Raw genomic sequence first — 23,911 nt, 5'->3', positions numbered from 1 at the left:
CCCCAAGCTCCAGTCCTGTGTCTGTAAATGTCATCAGGCGGTGCCACTTGAATGCCAACTATCTCGTGGGCATTTTCTAGGCAGGCCAATCTCTATCATCTAATTGCAAAATGAAAATACCTAAAATTTAAATACCAAATCTTCTCCCCACCGCATACAGTGTTTCACTATCATAGGAGCTACTGTGTACTCAGCCACCTAACTGTGCCCTATGTACATGTGCAAGTTACCGCTTACACTGGAGATCTCTTTAACTAAAAATAAATGAATGAATGAATAAATGTAGGTAGGTGGTATTATTTTCATCTTTCAAAAAAATATTTAGACTCAGAAAGTTTCACGTGCCCGAGATTTCATATGACAGAGAGGGGATTCAAGTCAAGTTTATTCCGAAATTAGAGGTCTTTCTGCTTCTCCTCACTGCCTCCAATCTTCATTGTCTTATTAAAATACAACATAGTGGTTAAGAACATTTACTAGAGTCAGACTCCTTGAGAAGTCTTAATCTGAGGTCAAGTTATTTTCCTATGCCTCTTTGTTCTCATCTATAAAATGGGTCTATAAAATACATATCTCACTGGATTGTAAGAATTAAATGAAATACAAAGCATAGGGGGATCCCTGGGTGGCTCAGCGGCTTAGCGCCTGCCTTCAGCCCAGGGCGTGATTCTGGACTCCTGGGATCGAGTCTCACGTCAGGCTCCCTGCAGGGAGCCTGCTTCTCCCTCTGCCTGTGTCTCTGCCTCTCTCTCTCTCTCTCTCTTTCTGTGTCTCTCATGAATAAATAAATAAATCTTAAAAAAAAAAAAAAAGAAATACAAAGCCTAGTACAGTAACTGGCACATTGTAAGCTCTCAATATATCATTCCTGGGAATCATCTAATAGTTATGCTATGTTATCAACCCATTATTTAAAATTCTCCTCTGTCTCTTTTCATCTTTTCAGTCATTTATTTATTTATTTATTTATTTATTTATTTATTTATTTATTTTCAGTCTTTTAAAAAATATTTTATTTATTTATTTATAGGGAGAGAGAGACAGCATGGGGAGGGGTAGGGGGGAGGAGAAAGAATCTCAAGCAAACTCCCTGCTGAACACAGAGCCCAATGCAGGGCTTCATCCCACGACCCTGAGATCATGACCTGAGCTGAAATCAAGAGTCAGATGCTTAACCGACTGAGCCACCCAGAGACCCTGCATCCTTTTTGTGCTGTGCTTCCTTCCACAGACACCCTCTCTGTTCTTTTCTGTCTGATTGTATCCCATCTACCTCTCCAGGCCAAGCTCAAATTTATGCTTAACCAAATTTTTCTCTGACTAATGCAACCAAAAGTCATAATTTCATCTTCCCACTGAGAAACCAGGAGTTGATCTTGTTTGAAATTTGGATAGGGTTTGGGCAGCCTGGGTGGCTCAGCGGTTTAGTGCCGCCTTCAAGGCATGATCCTGGAGACCTGGGATCGAGTCCCATATTGGGCTCCCTGCATGGAGCCTACTTCTCCCCCTGCCTGTGTCTCTGCCTCTCTCTCTCTCTCTCTCTTTCTCTGTGTCTCTCATGAATAAATAAATAAAATCTTTAAAAAAAATAAATAAATGTGGATAGGGTTTAATTCCCAACAGACCTCAGCCTTTCCTATGGACCTCACATAGACATACCCTACTCTTCTCTCCATACAGCAGCCTTGCGGTGCAGTGCTGGTGGCTGTCCACTAAAGGACAGAGTTCTGTGATTCTGTGTTCTCATCTGGCTTTAGGAAGAGACCTTTGGTTCTCCAAGGAAATCACTCTCTACTTAGTATTACCATTCACTGATTAATCACAATCGGTTGTGAGTATGATGCATATAATTGCTAATATTGTAGAAAGAGAGCTAGGCTGTGTGTTCGCCGGGATAATTATCTCTAGCTGCTGAGGAAAACAAATCGCAGTAGATAAAAATAACAGAGGTTTATTTTTTGCTTATGTTACAGTCTGCAGGTGTCAGATGATTTGCTGGGGATTTTTGGGTATTACTGGCTTCCAAGCAGTGACTTGGGGATACTGATTTTCATCATGCAGCATGATTTGCATCATCCGTGGTCCCAGACCTCACCCTTCTAGGCATAAGGTTAGAGAAAATTAGGATAAGAATCATTGGGATGGTTAGTAGCCAGACCTATATAGTAGTACATCCCCAGTCACTTTTTACTGGGCAGCTACTGCCCAGATTCCAGTCACACGACCTTAACCCAACAACAGTGAAAGCTGGGAAATTACTTTTCTTGTGTTTCCCTGGAAGAGAAAATGGAATTGATCTGCATCTAGTTAGTCTGTGGTAGGAGGCTGAAGAAACAACTGTCTCCTTACCACCAATACCAATTCATGTAACAACCATGAAGCCGTTTCTTCCTTTGCTACCTGTGAAAAATAGATCATATATTAAGACAATTCCAGTCACTCCCAGATAATGAAACATCACTTCAAGTCCAAGAAAAATCTCAGTCTAGTCATTGAAATGTCCAACCTGAAAAAAGAAGACTATGAAATCCCTTTGAAACTGAAATTTTCCTTTTCTTCAACTTGCATGAACATCATGTTAGGATAAGCCTGTTCTGGGGTAGGAACCCATGACAAGCTTCTTTTCACCAGATGAGATTCTTGAATTCTCTGGGATTGGTGTAGGGAAAGAACAAAGAGATCAGATTCAGGAAATGCCATGCTTTAATTGCATGCTTGTGACCTGGAGCTAGTGATCTCTGGTCTGGGCATGCTAGATGGTCAGTGGTTCCTCCCCACATCATGAGGCACATTTGTGGCTTCCTTGGAGATTTCTCAGTTGGAAACATCTGATTTTCACACCCTTGATGTTGGCAATGTCTTCCTGTTGGCTGTCCACTCATGACTTCTACCCTTTTCTTTATGAATCTAATAAACACATTTATAATGAGGCTGACTCTTGGGCAGTCTATTTCAAGTCTGTTTCTCCATGCTGGCTCCCTACTATTCAATCCTTGTTGGGTCTTTGATGTATATATCTTTCCCTATCATCACTGGAAACTCAGCTGCTCCCCACCGTGGATACCACTTTTCTCTCTGGCACTATGACAGTAGTCACAGCCTACCAGGTTCAGAGTTCTCAGGCATTAGTTCCAAAACTCCAAGGGACGTCTATCAAATTGTCTACGTGGTCTTCTTGCGCCCTTTCTCAATAGGCCTTTACTTTTTGTCTGAGAGCAAGTAGTGGGGAGAAAGTATCATTACATCTTCAACTGCTTTCCTCTCAAATTTCTGTCATCCTTTAACCTCAACTCAGGAGGTGTCTCTTTAGGCCACAGATTCTGTGAAGAATCTGCCTTGCAGTTTAGCATCCTTGTGGAATTTTGGGGGAGTGGGTATTGACATACATTGTTTGATTTCAGCTTTAGGTTTGCCCTCAACTAGTACTGAGAAAATGACCAATTTAGCATGCTTTTTAGGTTAATATTAAGTAAAACTTCCAAGCTGTGATTTACTTTAAAAAATAAATTAGAATGGATCGACTAAATGTCATGTCACACTCTTTTGCATTCTGACTGGGAGAGAAACAGAAAGAATTAGAACTTCGCACGCTGAGAATTTCTGGGCATCATCTTAAGTGTGCTCAAGAGATTGCTGAGTGTGGGAAGCTCATTGCTCATATGTGTCTCTGCAAAGTGCATGTTGAAAGCATTATGTGGAAGGGATGTGAGAGTCACACCCGACTTCATGCCTTTCATGGTGTGGCCCGCAAACATAACCATGCTGGATATTCGGCATGCAATGTGAAGCCTTTCTGATCACTCAATAAATTGAAGGTACCATACCAGATTATTAAAATATGAGAGAAACTGCTGTGGGAGAAGGAGATGTGTACATTTGTACCTAAAACTAATCAAAAGAACTTGTGTTACTATAGTCATGTCAAAGTAGACTTTAGAAGGTGAAATATTACCATAGAGAAAAGAGTCCCATCACATGACAACAAAGAGGACAATTCACCAAGAAAGCGTAACAATCCTAAATCCTGGGGTTTAAACTGAGAGATTGGCAAACCTTTGTCTCTTTGGTATTAAAAAACCGTGGGGGATCCGACTATGTTCTTCAGAGGTTTCCACATAACTTTTGAGCCTCCTATGTCATGCAACTTCAAAATCTGGTAAAATGTCTCTAGAGAGAGGTTGGCTGTGTGGTTACATCCAACTTCCTCCCACTGGTCTTTGTATTTTCATCACCCTGAGACTAAGGGAGTTTTACCATCCCCTCATAGAATCTTTTGCTTAACTTTCAGTCTCTGTGTGCCCCAGAATTTAAGAAATATTTTATGAGGACTTTGTGATATTGTGATTTATAATAAGATATATGTACTGAGTCTTTGGCCCAGTTTCAGGCACAGAACTCCTAAAATCCTTAGACTTTCCTAAATGCCCAGAGATATAAAAGTATTCTGTTATGTTAATAAAACAACTTAGGAAGCACCCAAAGATGAGGGTGGAAGAGAGGGGCTGGTTCTCTGATTTGAGGGTTGAAACGTCCAGTCCTATCCCAATCTCCTGGTGATGGGAGGAGGGTTGGAGATTGAATTCAGTCACCACCAATGGCCAAAGATTTAATCATACCTATGTAAAATAGCCTCCATAAAAAAAACCCCAAAGGGATGGGGTTTGGAGAGGTTCCCTTGGTAGACACATGGAGATGTGGAGGGAGTGGTGTGCTTGGAGGGGGCATGGAAGCCAGGTCTTTTCCTCGTATCTTTCCTGTGCATCTGTTCTATCTGGCTGTTCTTGAGTTACATCCTTTTATAGTAAACCAATGGTCTGATAAGTAAAATGTTTCTCCAAGTTCTGTGAGCCATTCTAGCAAATTAATTGAATCCATGGAGGGAGTGGTAGAAACCTCTAGGCTCTATATAGCCAGTTGGTCACAGCCATAGGTAACAACTGGGGCCTTCAACCAGCAGGATGAAGAGTCTTGTAGAACTGAACCCTTACCCTGTGGAATCTGATGCTATCCCCCAGTAGATAGTATCAGAATTGAGTTGAATTGTAGGCCACCCAGCTAGGGCTTTATAAAGAATTGATGGTGGCGTGGAAATCCATCCCCCACAACACACTGGAAATTGGGAGCAGAATCATTGAAGCCTTTGAGGTCCTTCAAATCTCCAACTCGTTTTATACCAGCCCAATATGGTTGTGACCAACTTTTAATTTCTCTTTTCTCTTTCCCCAGGAGAGGTCCTAGGCCTGGGCCACTCCTAGTTCTCAGCCTGGGGTCAGAATGAGCAAAGCCCTTCGTGGGGAACAATGACTGAAGATCATTAGCTCACTCACCCAGGACATAAGCTTTTCAGAAATTTTAATCTAATCCTTGTTCCCACAGCATCTTGATGTCTTCAAAATTGGATTTCTGTAATTTATCTGACTTTTTCTAGGCTTAGTTTTTTTGAGTCCAGTGGGAGTGTAAGTGTGACCCAGCCTACTACATTTGAAAGTAGAGATCCTTTTCTTTATTAATTTTTGGAAGGTAGACTACCTTTCATTATGTTAAGTTTATCCTAATTTTATGAATCTTCTCTTGCTTTTGGGAACTTCTTGTATTTAGAGATACAGTCACCAGTTTATTGAAATAGATCATTTTCATTGAGGAGCAATATAAAAGGATTTCTTTGAAATTCAGTCTCTATCTGGAAACATGAGTTGATATTTGCAGAGTTGTGAAACTAATATGTATGAATAGGCTTTGGATATACAAATACAAAGGTTTTTTTTTTATTATAATGTGGAACAACAAAAGTAGGATATTTCCTTTTATATTATTTATTTTTGTAAGCACTATAGAGATATTACATCCAAAGTAAAGTCATAGACAGTCTTCTCCTAAACAAAGGCTTCTCAGACATATAAATCCAAAAGAGAACAAATGTCATTTTTGAGCATTCAGTTTTTATTCAGCTATTTTCATGTAAATTTTACATTGTAAAAATAAGACAATTCGGGCTGCAAAGGGTTAGGAATCTTACATAGAATCACACAAGCAGGAGACTGAAGGGCCAGCATTCAGACCCCTGGAAGTAAGTACAAACCTAGACTCCTAGTCACATAAAAATGTGAAATGAGGTTATAACTCAAAGATTCTCTGTAGTTCTGTTCTGTTACAGTTGCAGCATAAAATACATAAGAAAGTTAAATAGTGTCTCCTATGATAATTCTAGGGTCACCGAAGCTCATTTACCTGGAGGTTGAAGGAAACCATCCTGGAAGTCTTCCTGTGGACCAATCTTTTCTTCCAACTACTAACCATATATTAATGTCTTATGACTACGTTGGCATGTTAGACAGCCACAGGGAAGACAGGATCCTTAGCAAAAGTCAGTTTCCAGAAGGTGGAGAGACTGTTGAGAGACACTGTTTTGAAGTAGAGGACTTTGTGGATGACATAATGGATGAGTTCCTGAGGACACAGTGGAATGATTTCAAATGCTGAACCTAGATAAGAATCGAAATGACAGTAGGGGATTCAGAGCCACAAGCAGGAGACAGTGAATGATCCAAGAGTCCTGAACTTTGGGAGGTGACTGATTGGAACAGGAATAAAGACACAATGGAATTAGTTCTGAAGGGCTTCAAGGCAGATGGCACAGCGGGGCTGTGAAGTTGGGTAGAGAGAAGAGTGAGAATTGGAACTAAGACAAACAGAGTGGGTCTTTCTGTGGGGAAGCCATTAGGGCAACACGCAAATCACAGAAGGGTAGGAAGCCAGGCCCAGCGAGGGCAAGAACTCCTGGAAGAAGCTGAATGAGCCATGCTCCACTTCTTCAGCCACGATCTCTTTTGATGATCACTTACAAGTTCTTACATTTGCAAATTTTCAAGCTCACAGTTCCAGTTTTTAGAGCTGAAAGAATATCACTGACTGTCATGATGAATAAAACCCTGTATTTCTCAGGTATTCCTTTTTAGTAAGACTATTTTTCCTTACCAGGTGTCTATTAAAATAGTCATCCCAGCTTTAGCGCAGTCAGTTTAAAGCTTTACCAAGTAATTTCGAGGGCACTCAATGATTCAATGATTGAAAAGTTAGCTTAGATCCAATCACTAATAGTGTTTTATACCATCAGCTTCCCTGGTTCTCATGCTTTCAGACTCAGATTGAATTCTACAATCAGCTTTCCTGGGTCTCCAGCTTGCAGACAATGGACTGTGGGGCTTCTCAGCCTCCATAATCATGTGGCCTATTCCTATAATACCTGTGTATCTATCTTTCTATCTGTCTGTCCAACTGATTATCTCCTACTGGTTCCCTGGAGTACCCTAACTAATATGCTAGATGAAGTGTAAGATCTTAATGTTTGTAGCCCATATGCAAACATTTTATTTTTTTAAGATTTTATTTATTTGTTAGAGAGAGAGAGAGAGAGAAGCAGGCTCCATGCAGGGAGCCCGACATGGGACTCGATCCTGGGACTCCAGGATCACACACTGGGCTGAAGGCAGCACTAAACCACTAAGCCACTGGGGCTGCCCCAAACATTGTAAAATATAATTTTATCTTCTTTGGCTTTAGGAAGAAATTAGTTAAATAAGTATAGTATGTTCAACTAGGTAAATTCAAATATACTATTCAGTCTGAGTAAACATAGCATATTACTTTTCTGGGTAGTTTATTTTGTCACAGAATTCACCACTCCATACAGTTAGATCTTTTAAAAAATTTGACCCTTGTGTTTCCAGGGCATGTACTCTGCCTCCGCCTAGAATGGTCTTCATACTCTGTACCATTTATTTAAAACTGAATCCCAACATCTCCTCTGTACCTGTTTCCCTGACCCTCCTCCCTCTATTGCTACCATTCTGAGTGACTTATTCCATCATCTAAACAATTTCTGGATATATATATATTTTTTAATATATAATACATATTTTATATAAAAATAAATATATAAATTATAATAATTGTCTTATTTTTACCATACTGTTTTTACCATACTGTTTTATAGTTTCTATGTCTATCTCACAGTGATTATTCATGGGGATAAATCATATCATTTTCATTTGTACATCCACAGCACCTAGCATAGTATATAAATTATAATATATCACTGAAATTTCAATACCAGTTTATTTTTTATTTTTTTATTTTTTTCAATACCAGTTTAGAATTTAATAGTACAAATAAGCATTGGCTTATTCTGTATTTTACATTTTGTGTACTTTGATTTGTTCTTTTGAGATGCCCAGACTATTCTTTGGTTATTTTTCACTATCACTATCATTTTAATGTCATTTTTAGTAGAAACATTTTTGTCACTACCGAAACATTATTTTGGCAGGCTAATTTGATTAGTGGTGCATTATAAAATTCAACATTGAAAAATTTAAAGGATCATTTAATAAAAATTCCTTCACTTTGTATTTACTGCTGTATATACTGCCAGTGAACTTGTAAAATTGGTAGGAGCAAACAAGTGACCCGCCCAGCATATGTGCTTGCAACCTGCACTGACTGTTCTGCTACCAGCTCGGTATGAGTTCACCATGACTTACTAACATGATGTTTTGACAACTTTCAGCCATCACATAGCACCAAACTGGTAGAAATCCAAAAGTAAACCTGGCACTGGAATTAGTGGCAGAATTGATGTTTAATTTGGTTCTCTAGATGATTCATTTACTCCTATGTTTGATCTCCCAGATTCACTGCTACATCTTGAAAGTGTCTAGGAAACTTTCCTTCTTGGGTACTGCATCCATCAAAACATTTTGCACTCTTGGTCATTGTTGGATATAACACACTATATGCTCAAGAATTCCTGTCATTTCTTGTCTTGAGAAAATGGGAGGTGGCATAGTTACATTTGGCACCTAAGTACTTTCCACTCAAAATAGAGGTATTGGTGGAACTCTTTGTAATTAGACCAGCTTTTCCTTTGTTGACCAAAAAAAACTTTTTTAAAGATTTTACTTATTTTTTCATGAGAGGCAGAGAGAGAGAGAGAAAAAAAGGCAGAGACATAGGCAGAGGGAGAAGCAGGCTCAATGCAGGAAGCCTGATGTGGAACTCGATCCCAGGACTCCGGGATCACGCCCTGAGCCAAAGGCAGACACTTAACCACTGAGCCACCCAGGTGTCCCTTGACCAAAAAATTTCTGTCTCCATTAAGTCCTACAGGAATTTTGTTTGTTTGTTTTAAGATTTTATTTATTTACTTATTTATTCATGATAATCAGAGAGAGAGAGAGAGAGAGAGAGGCAGAGACACAGGCAGAGGGAGAAGCAGGCTCCATGCACCGGGAGCCCGACGTGGGATTTGATCCCGGGTCTCCAGGATCGCACCCTGGGCCAAAGGCAGGCGCCAAACCGCTGCACCACCCAGGGATTCCCCCTACAGGAATTTTGATTCACAGTCTTCCAATCCTAGGCTGTCTCTGTGGTTGTATTCCTAACTTATTAAATGCATGCAATTAATTATAATTAAAGGTAGAAAGTTACAATCACTGTAAGAGATTTTTAAAAATATTTTTAAAAAATTTACTTAGAGGGTGTGAGAGTGTGAGCAGGGGGAGGGACAAAGGAAGGGGCAGAGAGAATCTTAAGTGAGTCTTAAGTGCAGCAGGGCTGGATGTGGGGCTCCATTTCACCACCTGAGCCGAAATCAATTGGATGCTCAATCAACTGAGCCACCCAGATGCCTCTTTAAGAGATTTATTTATTTATTTATTTATTTATTTATTTATTTATTTTATTTTATTTTTTATGTTTTCAAAGATTTTATTTATTTATTCATGAGAGACACAGAGAGAGAGAGGCAGAGATATGGGCAGAGGGAGAAGTAGGCTCCCTGCAGGGGAGCCTGATGTGGGACTCCATCCCAGGACCCTGGGATTGTGACCTGATCCAAAGGCAGATGCTCACCACTGAGCCACCCAGGTGCCCCTGTAAGAGATTTTTTATAAGATAAAACTGTATAAGATTTCAGATAAGTGAGATTGCTTTTATCTAGAATATCAGAAAAGACATAGGAATATAGTAAATGCATGATAGCCATACCAACAATCGTAACACCACGAGCATTGTAGTGGTCATTTTCTGGTTCACTTCACCCTTAGCTACCATTCTGTTCCTTTCCTTTTCCTACTAGAGTCTATCTGCCTGACCACTAGGATCCAGACCTACATAAGGTTGTATGTCAACTCTGTGCAATTAGAGAAAGATGTACCTTTCTTGCAGGTGAATGCAGTCCAGCATCAGATTTGTACAAGTTTAGTAAGCAGAGCGCATGCTGGGTTTGAGTCCTCATTTTTTCCCCCTTGGTTGGATGCCCTTGTTCAAGGCATCGCCTATGTAATTATCTATGGTGGTGCTGACATTGTAGCATAAATCAATTTAGACTAATAAGATACGAGGATACATACATGGAGGCTTTTGAAAATAAAAGCTCTTTCTCCTATGGAAGCTACTAAAAAAGACTCTATGTCCAACTGGACATGAATTAGAAAGCATACAGTCTTAGTTACTACAAGTTAATATCATGGGACCAGGTTAATATCTTGGGACAAGCCCTAGTAAAAAGCTATAGTGGTAAGTATATAACATACAAACAGGCAGAAATGGCTCAATACAATACAGGTTTGTTTATAACTTACATCAAGACTAAATTTTTTCATTGCTTTCCATACTTTTAGGGATTAAGATCTTTAACATTGTTCTTAACAGATTTATGGAGGAATAATTGACATGTGATGAACTGCATATATTTGAAGTATACAATTAGATAAGTTTGACATATGTATACATTTATAAAACTATCACCAGAGTCAAGAAAATTAACATATTTGTCACCCTAGAAGATTCCTTGTGCTCCTTTGTAATTCTTCCCAACAAGCCATTCTTATCCTCATCCTCTCCCTAGGCAACCACTATTCTGCCTTTGGTTACTATGCATTAGTTTGTATTTTGAAGGGGGTGAGGGAAATATATATATCATACAATGTGTACACTTAATTTTTCTGGCCTTTTGCACCCAGCATAATTATTTTGACATTCATCCACATTATTGCATGTATCCATACTTAACTCATTCTTATGGTTAGGTAATGTACTACTGTAGGGATATATGACACAGTTCCCCTGTTCAGTGGTTGATGGACATTTGGATTGTTTCCAGTTTTGAGCTATTACATATAAATGTACATCCACATACACGTCTTTGATGGGCATATGCTTTCATTTCTCGGGGGTAAAGACCTAGGAGCAGCTGGATCGTATGGTTGGTGTATGTTCAACATTTTTAGAAGCTATTAAACTATTTCCAAAGCAGTTGCTCTGTTTTACCTATTTTTTTTTCAATTCTTTTACCCCTGTGTGTTTATGTAGGTTAGTTTTTGTTGCCATGGCCTCAAATTCACTAATAAGTCTCCTGCATTTGGTTAATATCATCTAGTGTGGTTTTCATTTCAACCATTGTAACTTTCACCTAAAAGCTCTGATCTTTTTAGTCTCTTCTCCACCAGTTTTATTGAGATACAATTGAAATGTAACACTGTATTAGTTTGTATACAACAGAATGGTATGATATATATATATATAAATAAAAAATATATTTATATATTATAAATATATGTGTTACATTTATAAATGTAAATGTATACAAATGTATACAAACTAATACAGTGTTACATTTATATATTTTATATAAAATATATATTTTTATTTATATATAAATAAAAAATAAATATATATGTATATATTATTAATTATAATTAATAATTATATTAATTATATTATTATAAATTAATATATAATATATTATATTAAGATAATATATTATATTATCTTATAGCTGGTTTTATTAATTTAATAAATTTCTGAACATATGAAGTATAGCTAGTACAATTACTGTTTTAATGCCTTTGTCTGTTCATTCTATTATCTGTGTTAGTTCTGGGTCGATTTTCGATTGATTGGTTTTCTTCTTCATTATGGGTAGTATCTTCCTGCTTCTTTGCATGCCTAGCAATTTTTGATCGGATGTCAGACAAGGTAGATTTTACCTCGTTGGCGGCTGGTTTTTGTATTCCTATAAACATTCTTGAACTTTGTTCTGCGATACCGTTATGTTAGTTAGAAACAGTTTTATCCTTTTAGAACTTGCTTTTAATATTTGTTGGGCAGGACTAGAGAAGCATTTAGTCTTAGGCTAATTTTGTCCCACTACTGAGACAAGACCCTTCTAAAACCTTTCCCCAGTATTTCATAAACTATGAGGTCTTCCAGCTTAGCTGATAAGATGTTTCTAGCCCTGTGTGATCTCCAGGAACTGTTTCCTCTAGAACATTCTTTTTCCAGCCTTAGGTAGTTTCCTCACACACATTTGCTGATGAGTATTTTGCTGAACACTAAAGGGGATACCCTCTGCATTTCTCTTATGTTCTCTCTTGCTGTTTCCTTTCGAGTACTCTATCCTGTAAACTCTGGCTGCCTGCGTGTCCCCAGATTACCATCTCTGACTTCTCAGTTCAGACAGGTGTGCTGGGTCCTCTCTGGGTTCCCACTCCCTCAACCACGTCCTGGAAGCTTTTGAGACAGTTGTAGAGCTTACCTTGTTGACTGTCTCTCGGGGATCACTGTCCTTCGCTGCCTGATATTCATTGCCTTGTAAATCATTGTTTTAAATATTTTGTCCAGTTTATGAATTGTTTCAGGAAGGAAGGAAAATCTGATCCCTTTACTTCATTCCACAGAGAAGTCGAAGTGCCTGAGCTCCTTAGATCCTATGACATCTTCATTTTCAACATACAGCTTGCAAGATCTCTGTGTTCTTTTCCATCAAGCTGTGGAAAGAGAAAGAACATGAAGGATTATGCATAGGTAATTTTATGAGTCAAGTCTAAAAGTTGTTGCTCATATCTGTGACATTCCCCTGGCCAGACATAGGTCACATAGTTATATCTGACTGAAAGTTCAGTGGGAAGTAGTCAAGCTATAATCTCAGGGAAACACAGGAAATGGTTTCGGTGAATGGCTGGCCAATTTCTGCTACTTGCACCTTTGTGGGCATCACATACCTATTTAACTCTTCCTGCCACATAGTAGAAGACAGTTATTTCATGTCAAGAGAGACTACCATCCGGGTATTTATGATCTTCAGGTGATGCTTTTTTTCCTCTACATTAAGTTTGAATCATTTTGCAGCATATAAAGCAAAAAGCAAGTTTTTTGCTCTTCCATGCTCACCCAGTAAGTAGTACTGGACCAGGGATAAGATAATTGCAATGAAAACTTCCATTCAAAGAAAAGAGTAGGATTCTACTGCAGTGTGTGGTCCTTGGCAATGTTGAACATTCTGGCAGGCAGGCTTTGTGCCTGCCCTCTTCCCTAACAAATGGAGAAGATTCCTCAATTAGACGTTTATTTTACTTTCTGAAAACATTTCATCTTTTATTTTTTGCATGTCCCGACTCTTCCCCTGGGAGGTGCCTCCCTATTAATTATCCTCCACTATCTTTCAGGAAGTTAGGTTTGGGGAGTAAACCTTTCTTAGGGGTTGCACAAATTTTAATTTTAAATGAGAGATAGAAAAGCATGAGAATTTTGTAAAATTTTAAAAACTATTCAGTTATCTAATTTACTATATTTGATAAAAAGTTACTATTTGCGGGACGCCCAGGTAACTCAGTGGTTGAGCTTCTGCCTTCGGCTTAGGGCATGACCCCGGCCGGGGTCCTGGGATCAAGTCCTGTATTGGGTTCCCAGGACTGGGCGAGAGCTTGCTTCTCCTTCTACCTATGTCTCTGCCTCTCTCTGTGTGACTCTCATGAATAAATAAATAAGTAAATCTTTAAAAAAAAAAAGGTTACTATTTGCATCTATTTTAATATAATTATCATAGGTAAAAATGAGAATAAATGGGTTTATTTGATTCCATTTGCTATAATATTCATCTTGAAATAGAGCATTTATTTTAGTGCTCGATAAATTGAATCTTACCATATATTACATGTAGCATCATATAAAGGATATTTTTATAGATTTTTCTTTGTTGAATATCACTCTGGATTAAATCTTTAATTAAAAAAACTTTGAGTCTTTATTAAGATGTGTGAAATGCTTTGATGCTCTTAAGATAAGAAGTGCTAAGTGCGAAGTATAATTAGATTTAGCAAATTTGCACATGCTAAAAATTGTGTTCAAAGACCACATTGATTTTTTTGTGAAATTTGCATTTTGGATGAACTCCCAAAATATATGAAGGATAATTTATATAGCTCAAGAAGACTATTTTTATTACTCCCTATTTCAGTTTGGAAAAAAAGCCCCACAGATGTTTTATTATCTTTTGAAAAAGGAAATGATATTTCCTTAACATGCCATTTCCTGTGATATATCACTTCATACATATGGGGTTAAAAATAGAAAAAACTCATTAACTGTAGTGATGTTATACCTAAAAAGCTCTATTTGGGTTCAAAACTAATAATTGCCTGAGCATTATCTTAAATACACTTTTAAGGGACAATGGAAGATGACTGTTTGGAAAAAATACATTTCATAATGCTTGAAACAAAGGAAATCCCCATTATGTAAACAATTAGATTTAAGAAATCAAGATACCTATATGGTATTGTTTTAACTGTATTTACATATCTATGCGTATATACACTTCAGAGGAATAAACATAGAAATAAGTAATAAAATACAATGCAGTAAAATGTTGGCAGTGATTATTAGCCAATGAAATTATGAATGATTTATTTTTTGTACTTTCTGTATTTGCCACACTTCCTGAAAATGTGCTTACATGAATGTATAATTTTTAAAAATTAAACATAATCTGTTTGTCTCAATGTGATGAATAAAAGAAAGAAAACAAATTATTTCTTTTTTACTGACTACGTTTTGCTCCTTCATAAATTAGATAATGATGCATGTATAGAACAGACTGGTGAGAAAAAGTTCAGAAATCATTGCTATTAAGCAATGATTATATAGTTTTTAAAATATTTACTTATTTATTTGAGCGAGTGGAGACAGAGGGAGGGAGAGGGAGAGAATCCTCAGACTCTGCTGAGGGCGGAGTCCCACACTGGGCTCCACAAAGGGTGGGGCTGGGGGCGGGTCTCTAGGCTGGATCCCAGGACTGTGAGATCAAGACCTGAGCTGAAATGCTGAAATGGAGAGTCAGATGCTTAATGGACTGAGCCACCCAGGCTCCGCAAGCAATGATCATATTTTTTATGTACTTATTCTAAGCATTTATATGCATTAACTCAGTACTCAGAACAACCTGACAAAGTTGCGCTATTTTTATCTCCATTTTACAGGGGAAGAGATTGAGGCACAGAGAGACCCTCACTCTTAACCAGCATACTATGCTTGCACTTGCCAAATATCTACTATGTGTTCTGAACTTTTGATTATGCATGATTGCTTGACAGTAAGCGCGAATATCTCAGACCTGGACAGTTCTAGGTTTAAATTCCAATGCAAGTATTTCTATGTAGTGTGACTTTGGAGCAGGAACATAGCTTCCCAGTCTGAGTTCCTTCATAAATGAAAGGGGATAATGGTAAGATTCAGCTATAAAAAAAGAATGGGGCTTGCGATACCTACTGGATACAGACATGAAAACTCCAAGACCCATGGCTAAGTGACTTCTCCAAGATTATACAGATAGTGAGTGGGAAAACCACAATTTGAACTCAGGTCTGGCTCGATGATCCATCAGTAGCATGTGTCACAGACTTTTAGAGGGGCTAGAGAATCACTCTAGCCGGCAATGTTCAGTGACACTTTCTTAGAAGAGGTTGAATTCTTTTGGTTTTTTAGTTTTATAGCCTGGGCAATAAAGTTCTCTTAGCCTTATAATAAAGGCCTTAGTAGAGTATTAGTACTTAGTCATATAGCAGAGTTCCTTTGGTTTTATAGTGTGGGCAACAGGAGTACTGAGAAATCATAACTCACCTTTGTATAGTAATCTCCTTAATTTCCTAAATAATTGCTCAGTCATTTATCCAATTTGGTTTTTACAGTGAGGGAAGACAGATAATATTCATCACATTTTACTGTTCAAGAATCTGAGGCTGAGAGAGATCCAGGGACTTCCCAAGGTCAAACTGCAAGTGAATTGTAGAGCTGAGACTAGAGCAAATAATTTGTCTTTTTCAGTGGAACCTGAAAAGGCACGAATGAAAAGTTAAGAGTATCCACTGGCCTCCCTGCTTGTGTGTACCAGGGATCTGCTATAGATGTTTCCTCCTCTCAGCCAAGATGGCCGTCACTTCTCTTGCTGGGACCCATAATTACAGGCTTTTCAGTAATGCCTGTCAGCCCAGTGTCCCAAATCTTGTTTTTCTTAGTTCTGCTAACTTTTCTGTATAATAAATGCCAGGCGGCACTAGCTAATTAGCAAAGAGCAGACAATGCACGTTGATACATAACTTACTCTTCCAAGGCCACTATTTACTGCCAGTGACTTGTGACCTCACTGTGAACCCTGGTGGCAATAAAGCTACCACTGTGATTAGGGTTAGAATACATGTAATCTTCTTAGCCTTAGTTGAAACTGTGAAAATCCCTTTCATCTTCAATTATTATTTATTTGGCCCTTTTCTCTGGAGGGCAAGGGGCTGTCTAATCCCCCAGGCTGAGCCTCGGGAGTCTGTATCAGTAGAAAAGAATGCCAGCCTTGCATACCAGGAGCTGGAAGACTGGACCATGGATTGGGGAGGACATGACCCTGACGGGGGTGGAGATGGGGCTGCAGCAGGAGCTTGCTTTCTGATGGTTATTCTCCAAGGGGACTGCTTTGAAAAGGGCTCAAGAAAAGTTCCTCGCAATGTAAAGTTTTCATAAGGGGAAGAGAATTAACAAACCATAAAACCTTTTATTAAAACCACACTATGTAACATTGAGTAGAATGAGGTACTACGACTCAGAAATGATGCAGCTGACTGAACTGTTGCACTCCAAAAGGATCCCGTGTCAGCACAGCCAAGATATGCTCATTGGAGATGCACAAATTTTATCCCAGAACAGTTGAGAGTGTTGGAAGATGTGCTCATCCAAGTTGAATGCCTGGATTGTATTACCTTAGGGTACCTTGACTTTAATGAATCAGTAGTAAAGGCTTGGTTGAAGAATTATTTCATTGAATGAAGGAAGTAGCAGCCAAAAACACTTAGCAATGGCTGTCACCAGAAACTCTTAAACTCAGTGGCGGAGTCCCTCTTCCTTACTTTGCCCATGGGTCCCAGAGTTTTAAATGCCTGTAGCCCTGATCTTCCTGCCTTCTGGTACCCAACAACCTAAGGAACCTGAGCCTTTTTTTTTTTCTTTCTTTTCTTCCTTTTTAAAAAATTTATCATGGAATTACCAGGCTCAAGAAGCCCAACGGACATGTCTGGGAGACCTCTGGTCCTCTTTTTGGCTCTCTTCCTTATAACATAGGCCAGTTTGTGTAAGAGTGTGTCTTCCTGGGGAAGGTGATCCCAGCTGTCATGCTAAGTAGCTCTTCTCTGAGGGGAACTGGCCGAGGGAGGCTGGCAGCTGCTGACAAAAATCTGACCCGGGTACCCAGCTGCTGACAAAAATCTGGGATCCAGACCCTGATCAACAACATATTTCCAAACCCCTTTAAGGGGCATACTGGAGTCTAAACAGACTCGAGCTAAGAGGTTTATTTATTTTTTTAGAATGATGACAAAAACAAACTCCCATCCTTCCTCTGTGTCCACATTTTCTCTTTCCTTTGAATTATTCCTAATTCAAACTTCTGAAACAAAGAGGGCCATTTGGTAGGTGGGAGGAAAAACAGCAAAAACTAGTCAGTTTTCCCTGCCTTCTACCTTGCCCCAAAGTGAGCTGAGTTCAATGAAATGGTCTTCCAATATCAATCAAGGCAATTGAAGAATTCCTGCTCCCCAGTGGCCATCCATCTATTACCTCCTTCACAAAACTCCTAGGTTATGGCTGAGGCTAGGGATTGTCAGAGCTTGTAGATCTGTAGGCATCATACAATTCCAGTGTTATTTAAACACTTCCACTGTAGTGGGGTAGGGATGGGGAGAGCTGGTGAATTCTCTAATAATGTTTAGGGAGCTGCTAGGAAATTCTTTGCAAAAATCAGCAGAGAGAGCTTATTGATCAAGGTTTGTATTTATGTTTTTGGAAGCCATCACATTTTAAAAAAGTAGTAGCTAATAAAAAAACTTTCAGTGGAATACTTGGAAAAGGAAAAGCAAGTTGAGCAAGTCTTCCAGAAAGTAAGATACAGAAATAAAAAGAATAAAACACTAAAAAGAAAAAAAAAGCCATAATAATAGTGGCTTAAAATTAGATTAAAACAATTTAAGATACTGCAAAACAGAAAAGAAGACCAAATTATCAAAGAAATAATGCAAGAATGCTGCTGCCAAAACGAAGGGCAGGAGATCACATAGTCACTTAAACAAAGATATATTACTGTAAAATTTCAAAATACCAAGAGTAAATAAAATAAAAAGGGTTTTAGTAAGGTGTTGAAAACAACTGCACAGTATACCTGAAGGGCTCTAATTAGAACCTCTTCTTAAAATTCTAAGATTTGGAGGGTGGCTGTGGGGATCCATTTGTCTTGCTGCTGCTCAAGACAAGCCTTATATGTAAGTTCCCTTTGCTTTTTAGAACTGCCACCTACCAACCTGGAGTGGCAGGCTCTATTCCTCTTCCTGCCCTCCAAGTATGGGGGTTGGTTTCAGATTATGCCTGGGAAGCTCCCAGGAGTGTTGTGAATAGACAAATGATAACATGGATGTGTTTCTTTTTTTTTAATATTTTTTTAAAATTTATTTATGATAGTCATACAGAGAGAGAGAGAGAGAGAGGCAGAGACACAGGCAGAGGGAGAAGCAGGCTCCATGCACCGGGAGCCCGACGTGGGATTCGATCCCAGGTCTCCAGGATAGCGCTCTGGGCCAAAGGCAGGCGCCAAACCACTGCGCCACCCAGGGATCCCCAACATGGATGTGTTTCAAGTGTAATTTCATAGTTTGCTTTTTTTCCCAAATAATATCCTAAACATTATATGGCACTATTTTTTACAAATGTGATATTTAATAGCTACAAAATATTAAATTTTGTGGCTATGACATTGTCTTTTTTTTAAAGATTTTATTTATTCATTTGAGAGACACAGTGAGGCTGAGACATAGGCAGAGGGAGAAGCAGGCTCCCTATAGGGACCCCGATGTGGGACTCGATCCCAGGACCTGGGGGATCATGCCCTGAGCCAAAGGGAGATGGTCAGCCACTGAGCCATCCAGGTGCCCCTGGCATTGTCGTTTTAACCAATTTTCTATTGATTGTACTTGGGTCACTACTAAAAATCTTGTGCATAAATCTTTGAAAGACTGATTATATTTTTGGATGGATTCTTAAAAAAGGAACGACTAGTTAAAAGGCTACTATTTGTTGCATAATCATGCCTGTTTTCAAGACTTTTAATAATGTATAGGGCCAGATAGTCTTAGAGAAGTTCTTATCAATTTAGAGAAGGTATTCAAAGGGGGTCTGATGGTGTAGGGCGAAGTGACTGGGCTGCCCTGGGAGTTAGTGCCAGAGTTAAAAATGGAACAGAGCCCTTAAACTTCTAGTCTAGCAGTCATGGGACTCTCCCCCTCCCTTCCCTTTGCTTTCTCTGGAAGCCAGCAGCAATGCCCAAGTCCCTTGTAGAGAAAAACAAGCAGCTTATTGCATCCAGGGCTCGAAGTGGTTGGCAGTAACATAAGACATGGTCTCACATGGTTTATATTTTCCATTGTCTTTAAAACATTTACTGTCTACACAAGTCAGGACACTAAATGCAGCCTGGTCTGAAGAAGACAGACCTTGTCTTAAGTCCATGGGTGTGACATGGCAGGTACTGTGGCAGGTGCTGGTAAGGTACACGATCAGTAGGATAGACTGGGAGGAAATCCACAAAAGTCATTCTGGTAGGACGCAGGGCAGGGAAAGGCATCCATAGAACCTGCTGTTACACAGGTGTGCTACGGAAGGAGACGACCTTGTTGGACTCCAGGAGCTTTATCATTTAGGATTCGGTTTGGTTGCATACAACAGAGAACAACTCAAGAAGTGCTAAATAAGACCGAATTTGTTCCTCTCAAGCATAAAATAAGTTCAGAGGTTGTGAGTAGAGGAGTGCCCTACTGAAAGAAATTATTTTGAAGAAAATTGATCTCAGAGTGGTAACAGACAGGCCTAAGAAGGGGAAACAGAGGCAGGGAGATTTCCTTAGGAAGTGGCCGCTGGATGAGATGTCTAAGAGGGGCTGAAATGAAAGGCACAGGGCGAATCAGAGGGATATTGGAAGGAAGGATCAGCAAATTGGTGTCCAAGTGGAAAAACAGGACACAACAAGCAGGAAGGAGACAAAGATGATATCAAGGTTTGAGAGGGCCATCTCTTTAGGGGAAAGATGATGTTTCCTTTCGGGCACGTGGAGCCTGTGGGGACAGCTTCCATCAGCGCCTCGTGAGCTGAGCCTGGGCTTCTGTGGTGGGGGCTCCAGGACCGCGTGGGGACCTCGCCTGACATTCTGGAGCCTGGGCCTGCTTGTGCCTCCCGTGAAATGGTTCTTTGGTACCCTTGGCAGGACAAACATCTCAGCACTGATAAGATCAGTGGAATCAGGATGAGAAAGATTGGCTGGAAAAAGACAAACCTAAAACACTGATTCTAAGCAACTGGTGGAGAGGCCTAGAAAATGCTGTTACACAATGACCCCTGAAGCCTGGAACTGGGGCTGTTGGCCATCCTGCCCCAAAACCTGCACAGTGTACATTCATTTAAAGATATTTTTTTCTTCCTTTGAAATCAATAATGTTTTTGTTTTAAAAAGAAATAAAAATATATATAAATAGAAAAAATACAATACAGCAAAGTAGTAACCTCATCATCTAGAGATAATCTCTGAACAAATAGATAATTTTAGACACCTTTCTGGTATGTGTATTTATGTATATATGTAAAATGGAAATTAGATAGATATGCCAAATGGGGTGTTTTAATATTTTATATTTTTAATATTAAATGTTTTTATTTTTTTCCAATTTTAAAATATTGTGAAAAATATTATGAATACCTTGCCAAGTCATTCAGTATTTTTCTTTTATCTCATTTATAAAGGCTATATAATGTGCCATTACATATTTATGCCATTATTATATTTAACCTGATGCATATTTAGGAAGTTCCCATTTTGTTCTATGATAAACAACACTGTAATATGCATCCATGAAATTAAATGTGTACAAACCTCTAATGATTTCATTATCACAAATTCATACAAATGGCATCATTTGGTCAAAGGACACATACATTTTTAAGGTTTTTGGTACATATAACCACATTTCCCTCCAACAGCTTTTTTTCAAATTATAGTCCCGCCACGATCATATGATCATTTCAATTTCTTTGCATCTTCTTCAATATTGGATATTTCTAATATTAAAACATACTGGTCTATTTGAAAAGTGGAAATGGTATCTCATTGTTCAATTTTCCTACTTCTATTACTACTGGCTTTTCATTTTTCTTGTGTGGTGGTGGTTTATTTATATCTCTGTCCCTTTACCTATTTGGAGTTTTAAAAATAATTTACAAGACCTTTGTATATGTAAAGTATATTCCTTTTTTGCCTGTCTTAAAAGCTGCAAATTCTTCCTCACTTTGCATTTACCATTCATCTTGCCTCTGGTAATTTTTAATATATATGCATTTAAGATGTTTTTCCTTTTATGATTTCTGCCTTTTGCATAATGCTTAAAAATCCTTTGCCCACAATAATATTGAATAGGTATTCACCTCTATGTTTTAATAGTACTTTTATGGAGTAGAAGAAATACTCTCAAGAATTTGTCCGAGATAGAATCAGAGGACTCAGATGATGGGATGTGAGGTAATTCAGAGGGACGAGTGGAGTGTGACTGAGTTTTCAGGCTTGGTAGACTTTGGTGAGGGTGGAACCACTGACCAAAACCAGGAATACAGGAAAAGGAACAAGTCTGTTAGGGTAGATAATGTGTTCAGTTTTGCATATGCTGCACTTGACATGTCTGCCAGAGAGCCTGGTAGAGATGCCCCAAAGGCTGTTGGAACAGGGTATGGAATGCAGGAGTAAGGTTGGAGTCTTAAACACAGATCTAGAACTCATTGGCAGACGTTTGATAATTGAAAAACATTTGGTTTTCAGTGCATATCCTGGGTCAAACACAGGTAGAGGCACTTCACTGCCTAATCTCATGCAGATGTCTTAAAGATTTCAGGAGGTGGAAATGATTATTCTCATTTTACACCTGAAGAGGCAGGTTTCCAAAGGCTGTGTTTCTTTGCCAAAGTCTGTAGAGCTGTAGAGCTGGATGGTGGGGAAACTCCAGTGTGCTTACCTAGTGGGCCTGTTCCAGAGTTAAGTCGATAGCCTCATTGGCTCCATTGCCACAGGGGTGGAAGAGATCAGTCAGGGAAAGGCAGAGTCCCACGGATGGAGACTAGCACAGTCGAGTGGTGGGCAGCAGAGAAAGGAGGGAGCCAGAGAAGGGACATGGCAAGGAGGCCGAGGGGAGGGAGGAAGGCCATGTGTGTACCTGTTGACCAGTGCTCTAACCAGAGTGCAAACATGTTGATGGCAGGGACATGCTTTTTATTTTATTTTATTTTATTTTATTTTATTTTATTTTATTTTATTTTATTTTATTTTATTTTTATTATTTTATCTTATTTTATTTTATTTTATTTTTATACCAGCTTATTATAAAATGACTGGCAATTTAGGTAAAGAAGATATCCTCCAATATGATGTATATTTAGAGAGAGGGATATTAGTCAAATTTTAAGGAAATAAGCTCTCAAGTCCAAAAATATACATGAGTTTTAAATGCACATTTCATAGGGAAGAAAAATATATTAAGGCTACATTTCACATCATTGGAATCTCACTGTATTTTGGAAGAGGGGGGAATCTAGAGGTGGTAAGCAGGCATGTGATTGACAGCAGGTGGAGGAAGGAGGAGGGTGGGTGTGTGTGAGGTGACTGTATTTGTGGTGATGTCACTCTCCTATACGGCACCGTGAGGGCGGCCACACCACACTGCTGTGTTGTCACAGCTCAGTAAACTGTACCCCAGAGCGACAGCACCTTCATGCAGGCAGAGAATGTCATCTAGGAGTCTGGGGTCCATGACGGGGCACAGGGTGACATCATTCCATCCACTGCTCCAAGGAAGTGTGACCCCATATCCCCGAAGAGAGAAAACAGGAAGGTAGGGATGTGAGGGAGTTTGAACAATTTGAAAAGGGAGCAAAGAACCTGCACATGAGCCCCTTAGTCCAGATGACAGAGTGTCCCCTGGGCTGAGGGCTCAGTCATTGTAATGTGTTGGAGCCTTGCCTGGAATTGAAACACGACGTCCATGGTCACAGATGGTGGGAGCCAGGGTAGGGACATGCTTTCTAAAACATTTTTATTTATTTACTTTTAGATTTTATTTATTTATTCTTGAGACATACAGAGAGAGGCAGAAACATAGACAGAGGGAGCAGGAGGTTCCCTGCAGGGAGCCTGACATGGGACTTGATCCCAGGACCCCAAGATCACAATCTGAGCCAAAGGCAGACGCTCAACCACTGAGCCACTCAGATGCCCCTCTTTTTTTTTTTTTTAATTCAATTAGCCAGAATACAGTATGTCATTAGTTTCAGATATAGAGTTCGGTGATGCAGTGCTCATCACATCACGTACCCTTCTTAATGCCTCTCACCCAGTTACCCCATCCCCACCGCCCATCTCCCCTCCAGCAATCTTCAGTTTCTTTCCCAGAGTTAGGAGTCTTTCACAGTTTGTCCCCCTCTCTGATTACTATCCATTCAGTTTTCCCTCCCT

At 39.2% G+C, this 23,911-nt stretch overlaps 1 long non-coding RNA gene across 1 annotated transcript in view; it reads left to right on the top strand.

Moving 5' to 3' along the window:
* LOC144295032 (uncharacterized) overlaps positions 1-14,885 on the top strand; it is a 50,731-nt gene extending 35,846 nt beyond the window's left edge. Inside the window, exon 2 of the long non-coding RNA XR_013362376.1 lies at positions 12,738-14,885. This is a non-coding gene — a long non-coding RNA (uncharacterized LOC144295032). The remainder of the gene's footprint in view (positions 1-12,737) is intronic.
* Positions 14,886-23,911: the final 9,026 nt, after the last annotated feature.

The sequence above is a fragment of the Canis aureus genome, chromosome 23, assembly GCF_053574225.1.
Source record: "Canis aureus isolate CA01 chromosome 23, VMU_Caureus_v.1.0, whole genome shotgun sequence".
Lineage (NCBI taxonomy): Eukaryota > Metazoa > Chordata > Mammalia > Carnivora > Canidae > Canis > Canis aureus.
The sequence above is the reverse complement of the archived record's forward strand: the minus strand, read 5'-3'. Positions and strand labels throughout refer to the sequence as shown.